We start from the raw sequence: 15,130 nt of genomic DNA on the forward strand, positions 1-15,130 counted from the left end.
AAGGGCCAAAGACCTGAAGAGCCACTTCTCAGAAGATGATGTACAATCAATTAACAAATAGATGAAAAAATGTTCATCTTCACTAGCAATTAGAGAAACGCAAATCAAAGCCACTGTAAGATGTCATCTCATTCCAGTCAGAATGGCAGCTATTATACATATAAAAAACAATAAGTGTTGGTGAGGATATGGGGAAAAGGGTACATTCATTCATACACTGCTGGTGGGATTACAAATTGGTACAGCCAATATGGAAAACAGTATGGAAATTTCTTGGAAAATTGGGAATGGAACCACCATTTGACCCGGCTATCCCTCTCCTCGGTCAATCCCTCTCCTCGGTCAATACCCAATGGACTTAAAAACAGCATACTACAGGGACACAGCCACATCAAAGTTTATAGCAGCACAATTCACAATAGCCAAACTGTGGAACCAACCAGATGCCCTTCAATAGATAAATGGATAAAAAAAAATGGGGCATATATACACAACAGAATATTACTCATCAATGAAAGAGAATAAAATCAGGGCTGGGATTGTGGCTCAGCGGTAGAGCACTCGCCTAGCATTGGCGTGACCTGGCTTCAATCCTCAGCACCACATAAAATAAAAGTATTGTGTTGTGTCCATCTACACCTAAAAAATAAATATTAAAAATAAATAAATAAATAAATAAAATCATGGCATTTGTAGGTAAATGGATGGAGTCAGAAAAGATAATGCTAAGTGAAGTTAGCCAATCTTAAAAAACCAAATGCTGAATGTTTTCTTTGATATAAGGAGGCTGATTCATAGTGGGGTAGGGAGGGGGGGCATGGGAAGAATAGACGAACTCTAGATAGGGCAGAGGGGTTGGAGGGGAAGGGAAGAGGCATGGGGTAGAATGTGATGAAAATTATTATCCAAAGTACAGGTATGAAGACATGAATTGGTATGAATATACTATTTATACAACCAGAGATATGAAAAATTGTGCTCTATATGTGTAATAAGAATTGTAATGCATCCTGTCATATATAAATAAAAAATTTAAAAAATTATCACAAGACTCACTAATTCTACTCCTAGGTATAGATCCACCTCCACCCAAATGAAAACATATATCTGCTCAATAACCTTTTCATGAATGTTCACAGAAGAATTATTAACAATAGGTGAAAGGTAGGAATAATCCAAATATCTATCAAGTGACACATGGATAAATAAGCTGTACTACTGCCAATTTATGGTTTCTATCACTTTCAAAATCTAGATTAAACCATAAACACAAAATAGTCAGAGAAATATATGTTTCACATATAAAAGACTGGCATTCTAAAACAAAGCCAAAACTATTGTAACTAATATAACATTTAAAAACTAATAAATAGTGTCATATGGAATGAAAGCTAGAATGAATACAAAACAGCATATTTCTAGTTTTGTTTCTGAGAAATCAGAATAACAGTAAAGTTAAACATAGGGGAAATGACTGGATTTTTTCTATATGTATATGTATATATACCTATATAAAATTATGCTAAATCCTAGTCAATAAACCTAAAAATGTACTGTTCTAGTAGTAGATGGGTTGGAGGGGAAGGGAAGAGGCTAAGTCAGTAAAACTTATGCACATGCATAAGTTTTACTGACTGGGATAATTTTTTCCTCTTAGCAAAATTTCTAGAAGATGATATAATATTCAATTTGAATCTATAAAATATCTGGTACATGAAGAAGATTAATCTGGGAAGCAATTTAGAGATAATTTCTACTAGTGAAAATAGGGAACTGGGTGCAGTGGCACACACCTGTAATCTCAGTGACATAGGAGGCTGAGGCAGGAGGATTAGAAGTTTAAGATCAGCTTAGTAAGGCCCTAAGCAACTTAGCAAGACCTTGTCTTAAAAAAATAAAAAGGGCTGGGGATGTAGCAACTCACCGGTCCAATGCCCTTGAGTTCAATTCCCCAGGACCCCAAAAAAATTTTCTCAAAAAATAGAGTTTGCAATATTATCTCAATAGATATATCCTTTAGGCAAAAATTTTTATTTGATATACAAAATTCAACTGATAATGACCAGTCAAGTTTGTAACTATTGCATGTTTCCACGGCTATAAAGGTGAGTGAGGCAAGAAATTTGAAATATGTTAGTTACTATTTATTTAACCAAAAATTCTAAATATTTAAATATAATTAAAAAGAGTTCTTACAGTTTAGGATACATGTTACTCTCAGAATATTAAAAGTAAAATCATATGAAAAAAGCTGAAATATGAGAAAGAACATTCTGTTGAAGCTTTTTTTTTCAATAACAGAACTGTTTTATTTAACATTTCTTCCCATCCTCCATTCTATGATTCCAGAATGCTAAACCTCATGTGCATATAAACCCACCTTTAGCAGCAGACAAGGCAAAAAAGGGAAGGAAAGTGCAATTCTGAACGTAACACCACAGAACCAGAGTGGGAAACAAAGATAGACGGAGGGCAGTGAGTTCCTTGGCTGATGCACTGCCCACAGACCCTCATCCTGCTCACTGTCTCTGAACAGGAAACATTCAAGAACAGAAACTCCCAAGTGTTAAGTAACTGCCCAACTCTCTTGGTAGCATCCCTTTTCCAATCCCATCTATCCTGGTATCCTAATGAGCTTACTTGAAAACTTAAGAAATTCCACTCCAGTTTACATCCCTGTTAATTGTCCACCTCCCTTTGAGTTTCAAAACCACAAAATACAAAAACAGAAAAGCAGTCAGTAAGTTTCAAGCCTGCTGAAACCCTTTACAGATGAATCTCCTTCCTTGAAGTCACCTGGACAAACATATGCACAGCTGGAGGCAACAGACTGTGCAAACAGATCCAGCTAGAAATATCTCGGGTACCCAATAAGATCCAGTTATTCCACATCTGTGAATTTAAAGTGATCATCATCCACAGTAAAATAGATGTGCCCCTTGTTGTTAAGAAAATCCACAGCTTGCTTGATTGAAGCTACAGCCATGTGTTGAGGCTGGATCCTGTGATTCTCTAGGTCTTGGGCAAGTCTTAATCAAATTCAGCACCTGGTTTTGAGCCACAGTTGGGTCATTTGTTGGCATGAAGCTATTCCCACTGAAGTTTTCTGCTTCCCCCATTCTTGGATTGCTGATAGATATTCTCCCTACTGAGGTCTGGCTGTTGGATTTGCTTAGCACCATGTGCACGTTGACTACTTCTAGGATACGTGTGGTAAATTTGTTCATATTCTTCAGGGGCATGATCTTAAAGGCTACCAGGTTCTTTTTGTTCTAAAAGGACTGTCGGTGGCCAGCCACTTTTACACATGTTTCTGGAGGAACTACAGTTTCTCAATACTGGTGTCATCTGTGTCTACTCCCTGGCAAACATCCATGGGTGCACCTGGAATGTCATCTATTTTGTAAACAATATTGGTTAGAGCCTTCTCGGCATGTCTGATTATTCTCACAAGAGTGACCTATGAAATTTCAATATTCCCAATTTTGAACACTTCGTCAACAAGAGTAATAGAAAGTAGCTGAGATATGGTACAATGTGCTAGGTTTGGGCTCTTGATTTCCTTTTAGCTTGATAAGGTGTGAGTGATCCAAAGTCCCCCAGGAACTGAGCCTAGCTGCTGGCTTCTCCAAAGGTGGTAGAGCTGCTATAGCTTTCAAATCCACTATTCCACATATTGGTTGTGATTTCTTTGGGAAAGAAGTCCATAAAGTTCTGGTGTGGTGGGCTTGCTGAACACTTCAGAACTCTGCTGCTGTGAGAGCATTCTCTATTGAAGTTTTATTAGCAGAGCTGCAACATATATTTGTGCATATATTAAAAAACATAATATATATGCATAAATGTGTGTATGTATATGTGTGTGAGTGTATGTATGAGAAAAGATGGTGACTAGAGGACTCAGGACTAAAAATTTGCTTATGCTTCACTAGTGATTTTAATGCAAATAAAATTCTTCATTATATATCAGAAGATAAAAAGATGCATCACTTTTTAACTTTTCATCTAATATATAACAGAAATTCCAGTTTTCAGGTATTTTCCCTCCATATTTTATTATAAAATGGCTTAGATCTGTACTTCTCAAACTATCGAAGTGAAGAAATCATTATTTCTCCTCGAATCCATTACTGACTGTACTTTTCTAAAATGTAAAACCATGTACTTAGTTGTTGCAGCACAGTCAAAATTGCTGAGATTTCTAAATGTTTCCTTTTACCTCTGGGTTCAACTCATCAAAAAGTTTGTGAAGTGGCCAAATACTATACTTTGAACCACCACTGGCTTAGATCGTAATGCAAATATAACATGTTCCATGTTATATCAAGGAAACTTTATACCATGACTCTTCTGCAGAAAAGTCATGGAATAGAGAAAAAAATGGAATAAAACAATGTTTCATAGAAACCCTAGGACATAAAAAGATAGTAAAAAAAATAGATCTTCCAAGCACTGGGGTTGAAATCAAGTCAGCCTGAGTAAAACTGCAGTTCTAATGTTTACTTAGCATCTGTATGACCCTGAACAAAGAGCTTAAGTTTCTCAAGACTTAGTTTCCACATCTGTAAAGGAGGTAAGACCAGTCTCAATGGTTGTCATAATTAAATAAGTAACATATGAAGTTATCAGAGGGCTCAGCACATAAAAAATGCTCAAAAACCATTATTGTCACCATTATTTCTTATGAAATCAAAGAAATAACTGAAACAAATATGTTAATTATGAGAGCAAGTACATTATAATTAAGCATTAGATGTGGCTCTGAATTTGGCAGCAAATTGGAAAATTGGACACTCTCTATTCTATATTTGAATGATTTCCTGAATGCAAATTAAAGTGAAGTGTTTACTGCCACATATGCTATCTTGCAACTTTATTAGACTGTACATACAGTTGGCCTTCTACGTCCGTGAGTTCTGCATCCATGGAAACCAACCATGGTTGAAAATATCTACAGAAAAACCTGCATATTTACCAAACATACACAGAACCTTTTTTGTGGGAGGAAGAGTGCTGGGGATTGAACTCAGGGCCTCTCTTATGCTAAGCTTGAGCTCTACCACTGAAATACACTACTAGCTTCTTACAGGATTTTGTCATTATTCCCTAAACAATATAGAAATTGTTTTATATGACTTCACATTAGATTACATATTACATATTATAAGTAATCTATAAATGATTAAAAGTTACAAAAGGATGTGTGCAGATTGTATGTAAATATAACACATTTTACATAAGGGACTTGATTATCTACAAATTTTGGTATGGGGTGGTTCCTGGGTCCAATACCCTGTAGATACCAAGGAACAACTGCATTTAATATTCATATGCGATGATCTCTGATAAATGCATGCACCCATAAAACTGTCACCACAATCAAGATTTCTCACCACAAACTATGATACAGAACATTTTTCTGATTCTAAACATTACTGAAAATTTCCATCACCTCCATAAAATGAAACTAAAGTCTCAAACTTTTTTTCCCAGGAAGTAAAACAAACTACTTAATATAACTACATGCTATAGTTTGAATATCTCCATTAAAATTCATGTTGAAATTTAATCCTTACCCTGAGGTGTAAGAGGTGAAACCAGGTGGAACCTTTAAGAGGTATTTAGCTCAATGGGACTCTGCCTTGTCAATGGAATAATTCATCGGTGGGTTAACAGGTTATCTCCAGAGTGGGTCTGTTATAAAAAACAGTTTGATTCTCTCTTGTATGTGACCCTAGCATCACTTGATATCCTGGTTGCCTCAAGACTCTATAGAGTTCCCACCAGCAATAACTTTACCATCTGTGACTTTGAACTTCTCAGCATCTAGAACCATGAGCTGAAGGAACTTCTTTTTTTCAATATTTTTTTCAGTTGTAGATGAACACAATATTTTTATTTCTTTATTTTTATGTGGTTCTAAGGATTGAATTCAGTGCCTCCACAGATGTGAAGCAGGTGTTCTACCACCGAGCTACAGCCCCAACCCTAAATGAACTTTTATTCTTTTTAAAAAATATTTCATAATGCCTTTTATTTCTGTTTTCTTTCTAAGAATAACATTTTGGGAAATAACTATTCCTATATTTTTAAATGCCTCCCATATGTAAAACATGAATGACAAAATTTTATTCTTTATAAATTACTTAGTCTATGGGATTCTAATTAGAATAAGATATATTTCCTGTTTGTATAAATATATCAAAACAGACTCTACTATCATTTATAACTAAAAAGAATAAAATAAACTACTTAGTCTATGGTATTCAGTTATAGCAACATAAAATGGATTAAGACTAGGAAACTTGAAATAAATAAAAAATTGTAATTTACTTATTTTTTTTTAAAGTGAAACAAGTAAATCAAAATGGCATTTGCAATCTTTCTTCCAGGGGCCATTAATAGCTTTTCTGACTTCATCTACTGTTGCATTTTACAATTTAGTTGCATTTCGTTCTTCTAGACTTATAACTCAAGTAAAGTGGATGTGAATTTTCATAAAACATGATTTATGTAGTGCTGTAGCTCTCAAATACAAAAACCAAGCAAAATAGCTATTTACTGAAAAATAAAAAAGCATCTATATCTCAGGGCAAATCAGGCCCTATGAAAATTATCAGGTAGTACAGATTTGTTTCAATTTGACAGTGTAAAAAGCTAAAATTTAAATAAGAAATACTGCATCAGAGCATCTGAATTTCAGAAAGTTCTGCATAAATGGTTATAAAAAGTGAATAGACCTTATTTCATAATTGGCACACAAAGATACTTTGGCTATTTTGTCACTCATTGAAACCTCCTCTTCCTGTCTCCTTTGCATGAGAGAGAGGAAGGAGGAAGAGAGAAAGAAATATTCACTAATCAATTCTAAAGATATATCTAGGAGTAAGTATTTTTAATTAGCCCATGCCCAAAATATAAATGAATGTATTACCACCAACCATTGAGCAACAAGGGGAAAAAAAACTCTGTTGATTATGAAAAAGAAGAAAAAAGCTATACATTAAGTAGATGTTCTTTCCAAATGTTTTTGACTAAGTGAAAAATCATCATTTAGTTCTTGTTACCATCTGACAAGTTAATGTGACAGTTATTAAGTCTATTTCATTTTGATAAAAAGTTCTGAGTTCAATATTGACACTGTCAGTAAACAATCTTTAGCAAATCATTTATTTAACCAACTCATAACAATGGAGAAAATTCACATAACAAGGCTGATTGGCTGTACTTAAACTGAGAAACACAAATCTTAAAGAGGTGCTCATCATTGCTTCCTTAGCAAATTTACCTTTCTGACAATTATTTCATAACTTCTTTTCTCAAAACTCTCTCCATCCCTGCTAAAGATCTAGCTTCAAATATAAGAGATGGGTGTAGTGATATACACCTGTAGTTCTGGCTACTCATGAGGCTGAGGCAGAGGATCCTTGGAGTCCAGGAGTCCAAGGCCAGCCTAGGTAAGATCTCTTCTCCAAAAAAACAAAACAAAATATAATTAAGGAAACAGAAGCCAAAGGAATGTTCTTACTTTCCCTCTAGTAAATCTACAACCTATTGTCACTTATATACCCATATTCTCTACTTTACCTCCTCTTGTGAGAAATAAAGGAAGTGAAGACCTACCCCTTTCTGTATTCTGGAATTCATCACTGCTTGCCTTCTCAAGGACTCCTCATTAGCTCACTTTTCTTCAATACCAGTTGCTCACTCTCTATGGCCTATCATTCCTTATTACCCTACCTATAAGTCCTGGAACTTTCCAAGGTGAAAACCTGAAATAAACAGCCTTCCTTTGATTTTCCCAGGCTCTCTACCAACCCATTTCTCTCTTCTCTCACAGTAAAACTTCTTGAAACATTTCTCCACACTATTTCATTTCCTTATCTCCTATTCATTCTTCAGTCAGCTCAAAAATATGCCTTATGGTACTGTCCTTCCAGGATACCACATGTAAAAGATCACCAGTGATCTGCATTAACCAAAGCCAACAGTCAGTTCTGCAGCTTCTCATCTTACTTCTCAGCAGTATTCAACACTTTGTTCTTGGATTCCAGGGCTCTTCACTCTCAAGGTAGGTTCCTATCGTTTAGCCACTCTTTCAGTCTATGTTGGCTCTTCTATTCAGTTTTAAATGCTGAAGTACTTCAAGGCTCAGTCAATAATCTCTCCTACAGGTTATTTCCTCTAGTTATAACTTTAAACAGCATCTATTAACTGGTGTGTCCTAAATTTCCTAAAGGTTATTTCCTCTAGCTATAACTTAAACAGCATCTATTAACTGCTGTGTCCTAAATTTATAACCACCACCTTTCTTCTTCTATTATTCTAACCAGTTAAAGCTAACTTTAGCACACTATTAAATTTCACTTCTATTCCTGAGCCTCTATAATCTCTCTTCCACAGAGAAGTCAGAGATCTTTTAAAATCATATACTGTCATTCCTTTGTTCAACACCTATCAATGACTTTCCTCTGAGCTAAGACTAGCCAAACTTAAATACACCAAAAATTTTGTATTGTAGGCATTTTATAAGTGCTATCTTCTGCAGAATTTAGGTCAAGTTTTTATATGACAAATTAATTCCCATACTCCAGTAATAACACAACCTCAGAGAAGCTTTTTCTGATCAGTCTAAGCCTAAGCCAGGCCCATACTCTTATCATCTACCTAAAATATTATGTGATTTCTTTGCTTGCTCTTGTTTTTTTTTTTTAAATTTTTTTTTTATTTTTTAGTTGTAGTTGGACACAATACCTTTATTTATTTTTACGTGGTGCTGAGGATCGAACCCAGGGCCTCATTTTGCTTGCTCTTAACAGTCTGAAATTGTTCTTTTTTTTTTTTTTTGGTTTGTTTGCTATTTATCATCTCTTAATGAAATGCAAAAGCTATGAGGTCAGGAGCTTTATCTGACTAGTTCATTCTTGTATCAGCAGTCCCATAATAGTGGCTGATACTCATAGGCCCTTAAATATTTTTTTTCTTTTTCACTGTATTAAGGACTGAATCCAGAGTCTTCAGCATGCTAGGCAAGTACTCTGAGATACACTTCAAGCCCTTTAAAAATTTTAGTTTCAAACAGAGTCTCACTAAGTTGCTTAGGCTGGCCTTGAATTTTTTATCCTCCTGCCTCAGCCTTCCAAGTAGCTGGGATTACAAGCATGAGCCAACTCATTTGGCTCTTCAAATATATTTTGAATAATCTGTTAATGCCAACAGAGTTCACAAACCATTTTGGTTTGTTTTCTCAGAGAAAAACTTAGTGGAAAAAAGCACACTACCACTCTTCCTAACCACTGTAGCCACACTTGACCTCACTCCTTTATTAGATTATATTCATATGGCTATTAAGTATGTTAAAAAACTATCAGATTCACCTAAGAACACCTACACAAATGTGCTATACCAGTTACTTGAAAAAAGAAAGGACCTATTCATTTTCTTAAGCAGAACCATGTAAATGTGGAAGATGTAATGTTATTCTGACTTTTCTGAAAGAAAATAAGGTATATTATGAAGTGTGATACATCCATATTATTATGACACATGGTAATTTCAAAATTAATTACATGCAAATCTTTTAAAGTTCACCGTGCTTTTATTTGTAATTGTTAATAATTGTGCATATTTATGTGGTACAATGGTATTTCAATACATGAATGCAATGTGTAATAATCATTATCAGGGTAACTGCCATATGTATCACTTTAAGCATTTATCATTTCTTTGTGTTAGAAACACTCAAAATCTTTTCTACTAGTTTTCTTGCAAAATACAATTAATTGCTAAGTATACTGTTTACATGGTTCTGTAAGAACACTTACATGATTCTGCTTAAGAAAATAAATAGGTCCTCTCTTTTTTCAAGTAACTGGGTATAGCACATTTGTATTCCTACTGTGCTACAGAATATTGTAAATTATTTTCCCTATCCATCTGCACCCCTATATCTGATTACTTGCTAGCAATCCCCTTTATCACCTCTGCCGGTGCCATACCCTCCACCTCTGGAAACTACTATTCCATTCTTGACTTCCATGAAGTCAATTTTTTCTTAGCTTCCACATGTAAATAAGAACACATGGTAGTTGTCTTTCTCTGCCTAATTCATATACTGTCTCCCAGGCTCATCCAAGTTGCAGCCAGTGACAGGATTTTCTATGATGAAGTTAAATTCCATGGTGCATGTCTACCACATTTTCTTTATCCATTTTTCAGTCAATGGACACCTAGATTGATTCTCTTATCTTCTCATTGTGAGTAGTCCTGAATTATCATGAAAAGTTGGATAACTGCTTTGACATAATTCACTCTTTCCTTTGGATATACTGCAAATAGTGTGATCACTGTATGATATGGTGGATCTATTTTTAGTTTATTTTTAAAGATTTCTATACTAGCTGGGTGCTGAGAGCCATAGCCAAGTAGGAATGATACATGGCCTTTTTGGTTGAAAGGTGACACAAGTAAGCCATTGAGATGATAATGATTATGTTAAGATCTGCATTCAATTGGAGATTAGACCCCTGCTGTCCGCCTTGGCCTGCTACTTTGGAGCTCTAGCGGGACTCCCGGAGAGTTCCCATTGGTTGGGGAAGTGAGGTAGGAGGGATTTTGGGAGGAGGAATTTCCTGTTGATGTAGTGTGTCCCCAGAGAACACCTCATGCGTGGTTCACGGGAGAATTCCCAGGGAACCTGTGTGGAGTGTGCTGGTGGAGTTCAGAAATAAACTTTGTTCCTGCTTCAGTGGCTCGTGATTTGTGCCCAGCCAGAGGGCGGCAGCTGGGTACAGTGGTACATGCCTGTAATTACAGAAGCTTGGGAGGCTGAGGCAGGAGGATCAAGAGTTCAAAGCCAGACTCACCAAAAAGCAAGGTGCTAAGCAACTCAGTAAGACCCTGCCTTTAAATAAAATACAAAATAGAGCTGGGGATGTGGATAAGTGGTCATGTGCCCCTGAGTTCAATCTCTGGTACCCTCTGGCCCCCAAAGAAGATTTCTATGCTGTTATCTACAGTGGCTGTACTAATTAACATTCTCACCAACAGTATATAGGGTTCCTCTTTTTCCATATATTTAACAGCATTTGTGATTTTTTGTCTTTTTGATATAATCATTCTAACTAGGGTGAGATAACATTTCACAGTAGGTTTAATTTGCATTTCCCTGAAGATTAGTGAGGTTGACCACTCTTTTTCACATGCTTTTTGTTCAATTATTTATCGTTTTCCATAAATATTTAGATCATCTTTTTTTCTTTCTTTTTTTTTTTTTTTTTTGGTACCAGGGATGGAACCCAGGGGCGCTTAACCACTGAGCCACATTTCCAGCCCTTTAAAAAATATTTTAATTTTTATTTTTTAGATATTGTTTAATTTAATTTTAATTTGTTCTTTTTAGTTCTACATGACAGTAGAATGTATTCTGCTAACATATCACATAAACATGAAGTATGACTTCCCATTCTTGTAATTGTACTACAGAGCTCTAACAATAAAAAATAGCATGGTATTGGCACTAAACAGACATGAAGACCAATGGAACAGAATAGAAGACACAGAAACAAACCAAATAAATACAGTTATCTCATAAATATACATTGGAGAAAAGATAGTCTCTTCAACAAATGGTGTGGGAAAACTGGAAATCCATATGCATTAAAATGAAATTATACTCCTTTCTCTCACCCTGAACAAAACTCAACACAAAGTGTATCAAGGAGGTAGGATTTAGACCAGAGACCCTGTGACTACTAGAAGAAAAAAGTAGGCCCAAATATCATCATGTCAGCTTAGTAACTGAATTTCTCAACAAGGCTCCTAAGGCACAAGAAGTAAAATCAGGAATCAATAAATGGGATGGTATCAAACTAAAAAGCTTCTTCACAGCAAAGGAAACAATCAAGAACATGAAGTCTACAGAATGGGAGAAAATCTTTGCCACCTGCATCTCAGAGCATTAATCTCCAGTATATACAAAGAATTCAAAAAATTTAACACCAAAACAAAAACAAGTAACCCAATCAATAAATGGGCAAAGGAACTAAACAGACACTTCACAGAAGAAGAAATATAAATGGTCAACAAATAAATGAAGAAACGTTCAACATCACTAGCAATTCAAAAAGTGCAAATTAAAACTACACTGAGATTCCATTTCACTCTAGTCAGAATGGCAATTATTAGGAATACAAACAAAAACAAATGTTGGCAAGGATGTGGGGGGAAAGGTCCACTCATACATTGCTGGTGGCACTGCAAATTGGTGCAACCATTCTGGATAGCAGTATGGAGATGCCTCAGAAAACTTGGAATGGAACCACCATTTGACCTAGTTATTCCACTCTTTGGCATGTACCCAAAGGACTTAAAATCAGCTTACCATAGTGATGTGGTCAAATTAATACTCATAGCAGCACAGCAATTCACAATAGCTATGAAACCAGCTTAGGTGCCCTTCAACAGATGAATGAATAAAGGAAATGTGGTACATACACACAGTGGAGTATTACTCAGCCATAAAGAAGAATGAAATTATGTCATTTGAAGGTAAATGGATGAAACTAGAGACTATAGTTAAGTGAAATAAGCCAGTCCCCCCAAAACCCCAAGGCTGATTGTTCTCTCTGATATGCAGATGCTGACTCACCCTAGGTGGTGGTGGGGGGTGAAGTTTCACCAAATTGGACAGGAGGAATAGGTGGAAAGCAGACAGCAATGGGAAAGACAGTAGAATGAATTGGACATAACTTTCCTATGTTCATATATGAATGAATACACAACCAGTGTAATTCCATATCATATATTTTCATTTTGAGACAAGGTCTTGCTAAGTTGCTTAGGTCCTTACTAAATTGCTGAGGCTGGTTTTCAACTAGTGATCCTCCTGCCTCAGCCTCCTGAGATGCCAGGATTAGAGGTATATGCCACCACACTGGGCTCATTTGTCTATTTTAAAATGTGATTGTTTTTGATGTTAAATACCTCATATTTTGGATATTAATCTCTTGTCAAATAAACAGTTTGCAATTATTTTCTTCCATTTTACAGACTGTCTCTAAACTCTGTTATTTCCTTTCCTGTGCAAGAGATTTTTAGTTTGATGTACTCTCATCTGTCAATTTTTGCTTTTTTTGCTTGTGCTTTTGAATTTTCACTCAAATAATTTTTTGCCAAGGTTACTGTCCCAAAGTGTTTTTCTATGTTGTCTTCTAGTAGTTTCATTGTTTGGGGTCTTACATTTAAGTCTTAGATTTTTTTAATATCTTTGTTTATTTATTTTTATGTGGTGCTGAGGATCAAATCCAGTGATTTACATGTGAGCCACAACCACATTTTGAGTTGATTTTTTAATGCAGTTCATTCTGAGTTGATTTTTTAATGCAGTTTTCTAATATTTTAAGATAGTACACTATGATCAAGTGGATTTCATCCCAGGGATGCAAGGTTGGTTCAACATACACAAATCAATAAATGTAATTCACCACATAAACACAATTAAGAACAAGAATCACATGATCATCTCAATAGATGCAGAAAACATTTTTTACAAAGTCCAACACTCACTGATGTTAAAAGCATAGGAGAAACTAGGGATAAAGGAACTTACCTCAACATTATAAAGGCTATATATGACAAACCCAAAGCTACCGTCATAATGAATGGTGAAAAATTGAGTGCATTTTCTCTAAAATCAGGAACAAGATAAAAATGTCCACTCTCAATATAATACAATTTTTAAATGCTACCCAGGCAAGAGAAGGGAATTAAAGGAATAAAAATAGGAAAAAAAAAGAAGTCAAAAATCTGTTGATAACATGATTCTATATCTAGAAGAGAACCCCACAAAGAAAAAGTCTCCACCAGAAAACTTCTAGAGCTGATAAACAAATTCAGCAAAGTAGCAGAATACAAGATCAAATTTATAAATCAATAGCTTTCCTTTAGAATAAAGAATTTGCTGAGAAAGAATTCTGGAAAACTATTCTATTTACAATAACCTTTAAAAACAACCTTGGGAATAATCTTACTAAGAAGGTGAAACATCTCTACAAAGAAAACTATTAAACACTGAAGAAAAAAATTGAAGCAAATCTTAAAAGAGTAAAAGACCTCCCATGTTCTTGGAGAGGCAGAAGTAATATTTTCAAAATGGTCATATTACAACAAGGGTTTTATAGATTAAATGCAATCCCCATTCAATGCAAGAGACATTCTTCATGGAAACTGGGCAGAGTGGGGGTTGGAGGTAGAAAGAAGTCCTTAAATTCATTTGGAAGAATAAAAGACACAGAATAGTCAAAGCAATAATAAACAAAAAGAGAGACTAAAATGGAACAAATGGAAGCATCAAAATACCTGACCTCAAATTATACTATAGAGCTTAGTAACATAAAAAGTATGGTACTGACATTGAAACAGACATGAAGATAGTAGAACAGAAAACACAGTGACAAATTCACATAGATAGTCAGCTGATACTTGAAAAAGGTGCCAAAAATATATATTGGAGAAAAGATGGTCTTTTTAACAAATGGTGCTTTGAAATTTGGATGTCCATATGTAGAAGAATTGCTACCTCTCACCCTACACAAAAGTCAAGTCAAAGTGGATCAAAGATGTAATAATTAGAGCAGAAACAGCTAGAAAAAAACATAAAGTTAACATTTTGACATATTGCTACCGGCAATGACTTCCTTAACAAGACTCCTAAAGCTAAAGAAATAAAACCAAGAATCAAAAAGTGGCACAGCATCAAATTAAAAAGCTTCTGCATAGCAAAGGAAACAATAATGAGGAGAGAGGGCCTGTAGAAGGGAGAAAAATTTTTCCAACTACTCCTCCAACAGGGGATTAATATCCAGAATACATAAAACTAAAAAACAACAACAACAAAACCCAAATAACTCAATATATAAATGGCCAAAGAATTAAACTGATGTTTCTCAAAACAAACACAATTGGCTAACAAATATATGAAAAATATTCAACATACTTAGCAATCAGAGAAATGCAAGTGGAAACTACATTGAGATTTCATCTTAATCCAGTTAGAATGTCAATTAGAAACACTACAAATAGTAATACATGCTGGTGAGGATGTGGGGAAAAAGTACACTCATGTATTATT

The 15,130-nt window shown here is 35.1% G+C and overlaps 1 protein-coding gene and 1 pseudogene across 10 annotated transcripts in view; both read right to left on the minus strand.

Moving 5' to 3' along the window:
* The window catches only part of Dop1a (DOP1 leucine zipper like protein A), a 105,022-nt gene that overhangs the window by 78,145 nt on the left and 11,747 nt on the right, over positions 1–15,130 (minus strand). The window lies entirely within an intron of this gene.
* LOC101958288 (replication protein A 32 kDa subunit pseudogene) lies at positions 2,601–3,889 on the minus strand (annotated as a pseudogene).

Source organism: Ictidomys tridecemlineatus, chromosome 8 (genome assembly GCF_052094955.1).
Source record: "Ictidomys tridecemlineatus isolate mIctTri1 chromosome 8, mIctTri1.hap1, whole genome shotgun sequence".
In the NCBI taxonomy this organism is placed as follows: domain Eukaryota; kingdom Metazoa; phylum Chordata; class Mammalia; order Rodentia; family Sciuridae; genus Ictidomys; species Ictidomys tridecemlineatus.